We start from the raw sequence: 9,632 nt of genomic DNA on the forward strand, positions 1-9,632 counted from the left end.
CTGAATTTTCTATGATTCTGTTTTCAACCCCAAGTGAGAGCAACCACACCTCAGATGGGGAGCTGGAGGGTACCCAGCCTTCCTTCTGATTTGTTTGACCTCTGTCATCTTTTCTACTGGGGACAATGTCTCTGGTGACATCTGATATTCTTTTCTGTCTGGAATCCACAGAATGTCTTCACACATCAACATAATCTGCCTCTCCCAGAAGTTGGTCTTGGGAAATCAACAGCTCTAGCCCTAATTCACTGTTCAATGGTCCTAGCCTCATCTTTTCCTCTGAGGCTCTACTGTGATTGAGTATCAGGTTCCAATACTGCTTACCTAAGTCTTCCCAGATTTTTAGGACAATTCTATTAATAGTTGCACATGGATTTAATATCTGCCGCACAAAAGGTGAATGTGTATCATATAAGATTATCACTTCCCCAATCTCCTCAAATCTAATATTTTTACAGGAACCCAGTGAGCTCTTCCACAGCCTTGGGGATACCTGGCGTTTGGTGGTTGTTCATGTTGGTTACTGGATAAATTAAGGCTGGTTATTTGATAATCTTGGAATCTTTCTCTTTAATTTCATAATGTATTGGTGGGTTGGTTCTCCTTAAATTTCTCTGTCAATATCTAAATATCTGTATTATCTGTTTTAATAAGTTTTTCAAGGCCTAGACTTACTAGTCAAGGTGTCTCATTTGGTAATAATATCAACCCATGTTTTTAGGAATAAAACAAGAATTACCAAACCAATAATGATTATAATAGACATCACATTAATCCCAGCTAAGTCAATTACCCTCTCACTTAATGGTTCCATTTTCAAACCATCCATAGTAGGATCACACAAAGACCTAATTCCCTCCATCATAATATTGTTTCCCATTTTATAATCTTGGAGAAAGTCTTTCTTTCTCTCTTTTAGGCTAATTCCCCCTTTTAAGGATTCAAAGTAGCCTCATCAAGTCTGTTGACAGGGACATTGAACTGGATGGCTGGCTGTCACTTTGTGGCAGGGTCTGGGCTGAGAACACAGTCAATGCACAGCCTGGCTGAGGACAGCTGCTGAGGATTATGCATAGTTGTGAGCTGAGAGTATGTGACAGTTGCCTGAGCAGGTGTCCAGGTAACTCCCCTAGTGTGGCAGCAGGCAGAGGTGGGGGTCCAGGTGAACTGCACAATCCAAATTCAAGTCATCTGAAAAGTGGATACAAGGGAATGTGTCCATGCAGCACAGTGATGGGCAGGAAGTAAGAGTGCAGAGCTGGCCAGTGGTGGAGTATTTGGAGACTAGGTGTGGTATAGGAGGTTCTTCTGTTCATGTGTTGCTTTCATTGGTTAATGAAAAAAAGAAACTGCTTTGGGCCTGATAGAACTTAGGTAGGCAGAGAAGACAGAACTGAATGCTGGGAGGAAGGGCAGAGTGGGAGATGCCATGGATCTTCTGCCTGAGACAGATGCTGGTTAGAATCTTGCCATTAAACCACAGTCACATGGCGATATACAGATTAATAAATTTGGGTTAAATTAAGATGTAAAAATTAGCCAATAAGAAACTAGAGATAATGGGCCAAGCAGTGTTTTAATGAATCCAGTTTCTGTGTGGTTATTTTGGGTGTAAGGTAGCCAGGCAAACGTGACAAACAAGGAGCAGCCTCTCCTTGCAACATGGGTGCCTTTGGATTTGGGGCTTGAGGAGGCTCCTATAGAAAGGCTGCAACAAGAAAATCCCAGACTCGCTCAGAGTGCTTGGAGAAGAAAAGGAAAAGCCAGTCTGCAGTGGGTGACTCCAGCCAACGCAGTTCCTGCCTGCAGCTCCAGTGGGTGCTGGTGCCTGCAAAGCCACAGGCAAGCAGCTATCTCATGAAATCATGCCTAGAAGTTGGATGCGTAAAAGGTGAAATATTAATCTAATTAATCTTTCTCAGTAAAAGCTTGGGAGTCAGGTATCAGGGAAAGAACACGAAAGATCAGAGAAGCAGGGGGAAGTCAGCAGTTGCGTCCTACTTCTTCCTTTCCTCCATCCAAAAGGACCTACATACTCTCTCTGCCCCGCCTTACCACTTCCTGTCTCCTCTCTGTCTACAGTCCTCCAAACCTCTATGGTTAATTTAGGATAACTAGTGTCTACTAGCTTCAACCTCTGACTCCAAGCAAGCTTTGTCAGAATACAGTCAAGTATCATACAACCCTGAAGGGTAGCTCTTCACAGTTGATGGCTTCAGGCAGAGGTTGTCAGGGAGGGGTGTGGGGGGAACCAAGTCATCTTTAACAGGCAGGCCACTGGGAGTTTGTCCATGATCCAGTCAATATAAGGGCAACACAAATTAGACATCATTTTTAAATTTTATTTTGGGAGGATAACACAGGGGTGAAAAGGTAGACCAGGGAGAAATGTGAATGAATGTGATCTGGGGGCATTGTATAAATGCCCAATAAAAATATTATTTTGGAAAAAATTTCCAAGATATAATTAAAATGGAACCAATGACTTCCAGAATTGTACAAATAAACAGGCAGGTAAATTAAGGAATACAATTTAGGATGTGAAAGAAATCAGTGAGGCACTAGAGATTCTAAAAAGAGGTACCACAAAAAATCTTGTAAATGAAATGATCCGTAAATTCAATTTTAAAAACACAGTGAGATGGCTCAGCAGGCGAAGATGCTGTTGTGAAAGGTGGAGAGAGGCTCACTCTAGAGTGGTCCTCTGGCCTCCATATGTGTACTTTTTAAAACATCAGTTGAGGTTTTCCGCAGAGCAAGCAGAGGGAAGAACATCACGGCCTGAGGATTAACTTTGTGGATCATCACAGACAGGCAACAAAAAAGAGGAAAACTAGGAAATAATAGGCTGAAATTTCAATGATTTGGGACAAATTAAAATAGCCGTGCGCAGTTCCCAGCTCACCAGCGAGCCCATCGAGATTCTATGGCATTCTTCACAGAACTGGAAAACTGTCTCTAAAACTAATGAGCAAGCACAAACCATCCTGTGTTACCAGAGTCCTGGGTGAGGAGAATGCCCAAGGCACAGCTGTGCTTGGTTTGCACGCAGGCCCCAGAGCCCTAGTAACAAAACAACATGGTGGCAGCACAAAACAGACCCCTAGACCAGCAGAATAGAAAACAAGACTGTAAATCAAACTAGGCGGGTGGGAACCGTAGTTCTCCCAAGGAAACCCTGCCTACACTGAGTATTCTACAGAAGCTAGTCAACTGATTCTGATTTTAGTGATTGTGAAGAGGCTGGAACACTTCAGTTCCAGAGGCAAAGTATCCTGTGCTATCTTAGCCCTTTAGACGTCCATCTATTGCCCACTGGAATCTGTATCATCATTGTGACTAGTAGGTAAATCCCTTTCAAATGTACAAACAGACCCTCTCCTCCATCAACCCCAAACCTTTACAGAAATACATTATAGACGCATTCCTCAGGCACAGAGCCAGTTCTGTAGTTTGTTTCATCAAAGGTGCATATCTCAAACCCCTCCAATAGAGACAGAGGAAGACAATGCTTTCTTGTTCAAAGACAGCATCTTACAGAAGCCCCCCATTTGGCAAAGTATGAAAGTCAGGGTCTACTGCAGTTAAAGAAAATAATTTTAAAGCCCTCTTCAGAAGATAGTTCTCTGAGGTGAACTCACACGGAGGTGTTAGCTTCCTTAATTAGTGAATTCATTTACTTTTGAGGGGGATTTCTAAGACCTGATTGAGTTGTGAGCTGGAGGCCTGAATTGCCCTGGTTCTGGAATGAAAAGTCAGAAGCCCCATGTAACTTTGCAGTAATTCTTTGGTTGATTGATTATAAAGGGCTTGTATTTGTGGCTTTCTTGGGGCATTGGAGAAGTCTAAGGCCTCTTTGCTTCTCAAGTTATATGCCTCAGGCTCTCTTCAGTCATGGAGGATGGGTATGACACCCTTGTTCTGAAGTTGTAAGTATGAGGTCCATTTGGCAATTAGTGAATATCTAAGTTCTCCTAGTATTCAAAGGAAAGGTGTGTCAATGTTCCCTTGAACACTGGCAAATGACTGAAGCTTTTGATATTGAGGGGTATTAGTTTGAAACCCCCTTGAGTTACTGGCAAAAGTTGAGAGTTACCTTGGTTCTATATAAAAAAGATTGAAGCCACCTGGGCCATTGGGGAAGATCTTAGAGTCCCTGGTTCTGAAGGACAGGTCAGAAGCTCCCTTCATCCCTATATCAGGTTGGAAGATCTGTGGTTCTATAATGGTTGGGCTATAGCCTGCTTCAGAACTAGTGGAGTGGATTCTGCTTCCTGGTTCAGAAGAGATGTGCTTGAGTGCCCTGTGCGTCCGTGACAAGATATGGATACTAATACGCACACCTATAAATACCTGATTTTTGACAAAGAAGCTAAAATTATACAATGGGAAAAAGGAAGCATCCTCAACAAAGGGTATTGGCATAACTGATGTCAACATATAGAAGAATGAAAATAGATCCATATCTATCCTCACACACAAAACTCAAGTCCAAATGGATTAAAGACCTCAATATAAATCTGACCACAATGAACCTGATAGAAGAGAAAGTGGGAAGTAGCCTTCAGTGCAAGGGTACTGAAGACTACTTCCTAAATATAACCTCAGAAGCACAGACACTAAGAGCAACAATAAATAATGTGACCTCCTAAAAGTAAGAAGCTTCTGTAAAGCAAAGGATACATTTAATAAGACAAAAAGGCAGCCTGCTGAATGGGAAAAGATCTTCACCAACACCACTTCAAAGAAAGGACCGATCTCCAAATTATATAAAGAACTCAAGAATTTGATAGCAAAATTCTAAATAACCCAATTAAAAAATGAGGTACAGAACTAAATAGAGAATTCTCAACAGAAGAATTTCAAATGGCCAAAAGAAATACTCAACATCCTTAGCCATCAGGGAAATGCAAATCAAACAACTCTGAGATACCACCTTAACCTGTCAGAATGGCTAAGACCAAAAACACCAATGATAGCTTATGCTAGAGAGGATGTGGAGGAAGGGGAACACTCATCCATTGCTGGTGGGAATGCAAACTTGTACAACCACTCTGGAAATCAGTATTGCAGTTTCTCAGAAAACTGGGAATCAACCTACCTCTGGACCAGCAATATCACTCTTGGGCATATTCCCAAAATATGCTCAATCATATTACAAAAACATTTGTTCAACTATGCTCATAGCAGCATTATTTGTCATAGTCAGAATCTGGAAACAACCTAGAAGCCCCTCAACCAAAGAATGGGTAAGGAAAATGTGGCACATTTACACATTAGAGTACTACTCATCAGTAAGAAAACAATAACATCTTGAATTTTGCATGCAAATAGATAGAACTAGAAAACACCATTCTGAGTGAGGTAACCCAGACCCCAAAAGATGAATATGGTATGTACTCACTCATAAGTGGATACTAGCCATAAACAAAGGGTATTGAGCCTATAGTTTATAATACTAGAGAAGAAGCTAAGTAACAAAGTGAACCCTAAGAAAAACATGTATAGATCGACCTGGAAAGTTGAAATAGACAAGATCACCTGATAAAATTAGGAATATAGGGATGGGAGAAGAATGGAGGGCAAAAGGAGAAAAGAAGGGGAGAAGGGGAGGGGTGAGGAGAACTGACTTTGCCCTGTAGATAGACTGATGAATATCTCAAATATCACCATAGAACCTTCATCCAGCAACTGATGGAAACAGAGGCAGAGACACACATCAGAGCATTGGACTGAACTTCCACAGTAAAGTTGAAGAGTGGGAGGAATGAGACTATGAGCAAAGAGGTCAAGACCATGATGGGTAAATCCCCTCAAACAGTCTGCCTGAGCTAATGGGAGCTCACCAACACCAGCCGGACTAGGAAGGAACCAGCATAGGACCACACTAGTCCCTGTAAATGTGGTTAACAGTTGCATGGCTGGGGCAGACTGAGGGGCCACTGGTAGTGACACCAAGATTTTTTTCTTTTTTTTAATTTATTTATTTATTAAAGATTTCTGTCTCTTCCCCGCCACCACCTCCCATTTCCCTCTCCCTCCCCCGATTAAGCCCCCCCCCTCAGCCCGAAGAGCAATCAGGGTTCCCTGCCCTGTGGGAAGTCCAAGGAACCCCCACCTCTGTCCAGGTTTAGTAAGGTGAGCTCCAAACTGCCTAGGCTCCCACAAAGCCAGTACATGCAGTAGGATCAAAAACCTATTGCCATTGTTCTTAAGTTCTCAGTAGTCCTCATTGTCCGCTATGTTCAGCAAGTCCGGTTTTATCCCAGGCTTTTTTAGACCCAGGCCAGCTGGCCTTGGTGAGTTCCCAATAGAACATCCCCATTGTCTCAGTGTGTGTGGTGCACCCCTTGCGGTCCTGAGTTCCTTGCTCGTGCTCTCTCTCCTTCTGCTCCTGATTTGGACCTTGAGATTTCAGTCCGGTGCTCCAATGTGGAACTCTGTCTCTGTCTCCTTTCATCGCCTGAAGGTTAATATTCAGGAGGATGTCTATATGTTTGTCTTTGGATTTACCTTCTTATTTAGCTTCTCTAGGATCGCGAATTATAAGCTCAATGTCCTTTATTTATGGCTAGAAATCAAATATGAGTGAGTACATCCCATGTTCCTCTTTTTGGGTCTGGCTTACCTCACTCAGGATAGGTGACACCAAGATTTAATCCTACGGCTTGAACTGGCTTTTTGGGAACCTATTCTCTTTGGATGGATATCTGCTCAGCCTAGATATGGTAGGGAGTCCCTTGGACTTTCCCCAAAGCAATGTGCCTTACCCTCTCTGAGGAATAGATGGGGGTAGGGTGGGGGGTATGTGAAGGAAATGGGAAGAGGGGAGGGAGTGGGAAATTTGATGGGTATGTATAATGAAAAGAGATAGTTTCTTTTCTAAAAAAGACTTTGATTTTAATATTTCCATTATGGCTATTACAGATGCACACTGAGACATTGGATAGAGCCATTTGAATATAATAAAGACAGGTATTTTCCTTCTGATTAAAAATAGGTCACAATTTCTTCCTAGAATGTAGAGAGCTGCTTGGAGCCACACCTGATAATCAGCTCCTAATATTGGCTAAGGCCTGATCACACATGCAATGACTGTCAGCTGCTTGCATATGCGTGGACCTATGGGCAGTGCCCACCTGGCAATCTGGGGTTGGCGGCCCGTGCCTTTTTAAGGGCTGGGAGAGGTTTGCCCGGGGAGCGAGAGAGAGAGAGAGAGAGAGAGAGAGAGAGAGAGAGAGAGAGAGAGAGAGAGAGAGAGAGAGAGAGAGAGAGAGAGAGAGAGATACAATTGTTAAGAAAGGTCCTGAATAAACTGCTAGCAGGAAGAGCTCCAGTGTCGCGTCATCCTTGCTGGTCGAGGTGGGTGTGACACTAGAACATGATATATAATCTATTACCAACTGAGAATAGCATATTCTCCTTCTGACTAATGTGGCCCTAGACTTACTTCATATGGACTAATGGATGATAGAACAACTCCCTCTAAGAGGTTCTGAGTGTTTCTTATTCTAACCATCTGACTTCAAGGCCTTTGTCCAAAAATAAAAGAACCCTGGTGCCTGAAGTCCAAGGGCGTTAGAGCACCCAGCAGTGCCCTAACCCAGGACAAATATGCCTTTTATCTGGACATTAGAAATAAAGAAGCCACACCCTTCATGTTCAGAAGGTAGCTGAATTGGTCAGGAGACCTAGCTGAGAACTGCCCCCTAGCATGTTGGAGATTGATCACACTGCTGTCTGCCCTACACGACATGGATGTTGTAGAGTCCCATAAAGATTAGATAAGGGAGTGCTCAGGGTTCCCTAATTCCCAAACTGACTCTTTATATCCCCAGAATCCCCACAAGACTCTTAGACCTATCTGCATTCCTCAACATAGCATGACACTTTCTTCCTCTGAAGAACAGTGTCCTCAAACTTCCCTGTTTGTCTGTGGATGGTTTGTTGGCATTCTGTTCAAGGGCAAGGGTTCTCAAAATTTTCTTTCTGACAAAGGAGCCTCAGACTTATTCCTTCAGCCCCAGGAGGATTCATCCTTTCCCCCAATGACTGAAATGGAGCTCAAATTGTCAAGGTCTCTTCATGCTCTTTACATCAAAATAAGGATTCAAGTTGGTGATGCATTCTAAGCTTGGGAGAGAAAGATCACAGCACCTCTCTCACCAGCTTTGACTTCAGTGTCAAAGTAAAATGTTAAGCAAATTCTCAATGTCTGGTGTTGGGTTTGTCTTGATTAAGAACATTAATCCAGGAAGTAGAATTTTTGCTGCTGGCAGCAGTTGAAGGCTACTTGATTCTTTACACACACAAAGTGTAAATACACAACCTTCTGTTTCCCAAATAACTTTTAAGTAAATATTAACCACAGTTACATTGCCAAAATCTTTGGCCTACAAAAGTCTGAAGTTGAATAGGATGATGTATGAAGTTCAGGCCGTCTGTATGCTTTTTTTTCCCCTTAGACTTTACAAAATATGGAGGCTACCTTTGTGGGTAAAGAGCTAAATGAACTTTGGACTGCACCACACCCTCTTGGTAGTACAAAAAGCACGTGTCTCTTAATCAGGGAGCTGTGTGTTAAGGTCCTGCCAGTACCGATTACCAGCTTATGGCACCTTGCAAGACATTGTGGCTGTCTGCCCTCGAGACATCTCTGTCCTCTTTTTATACTTGAAGGTGTTGGAACAAACCCAAACTGGTCACCTGGTCCACATGAGCGACGGATTCCAGCCAAAAGACAGAAGAATTACCAAAAATGATCATTCAGAGATGGAGGGAGGGAAGGAGAGAGGAGGGAGGGAGGGAATATGAATGATCCCTAAGATAAGTTGTTCAAAATCCAGTGTCCTTTGATGACATAATGATCTGCCTGCATGGCCACTCCATAAAACTCCGTAACACCGGCCTGCCCGCCCACAGTTCCATTCTTGCTGTCTTAGAAAGGGCATTAGGGAATCTTTATACTTCTCTTACCTCACCTGTAATACTGGCTAAGAAAACCTCTCTCATCGTGCTGCTCCTAAGATCATGTAATAATGTAGGAAGAACTCCCACTAGGGTTGTGAGAGCATAATAAACATCCACTACCTTCTCATACATCTGGGCTGGATAGAAAAATTGAGTATTTCCGTTACTATTTAAACACAGAAATCTCGTGGGACTCTCAAAGGTGTTGGACTGTGAAACTAGTGGAACACCTGACTCCTATCCAGACCATGGTATAAAAAGATGACTACTGAAGGTGACAGGCATCCTCTGGAAGAAGACGTGTCTAATTTGATCATGTGACCTCTAGTCAACTCTCTACACCTACATAATTAAAATTGTACATAGACATCTCCATTGTTTCCTGGACAACCCAAGAGAAGTGTACATATGCTTTTGTATATGTGTTGTCTGCTTGTTTAATTAAGGAGTGGTACATAGTATGGCCCACTAATATTGGTAGTAAACTCGATATTCAATAAAAATCGAACGTATGCTCTTGATCCCAAGCTCATGCCATTAAACAAAGGACAATGGACATGAATTAAGGGACTTTTGGCCCATTTGACAAACATTCATTCTTTGGAACAACTCAAGTGCAACTCTAAAGTCTCCCGAGTCCTCTGTGAGAATAGCTTTGTCTC

The sequence above is a fragment of the Microtus ochrogaster genome, chromosome 21 (genome assembly GCF_000317375.1).
Source record: "Microtus ochrogaster isolate Prairie Vole_2 chromosome 21, MicOch1.0, whole genome shotgun sequence".
Taxonomy (NCBI): domain Eukaryota; kingdom Metazoa; phylum Chordata; class Mammalia; order Rodentia; family Cricetidae; genus Microtus; species Microtus ochrogaster.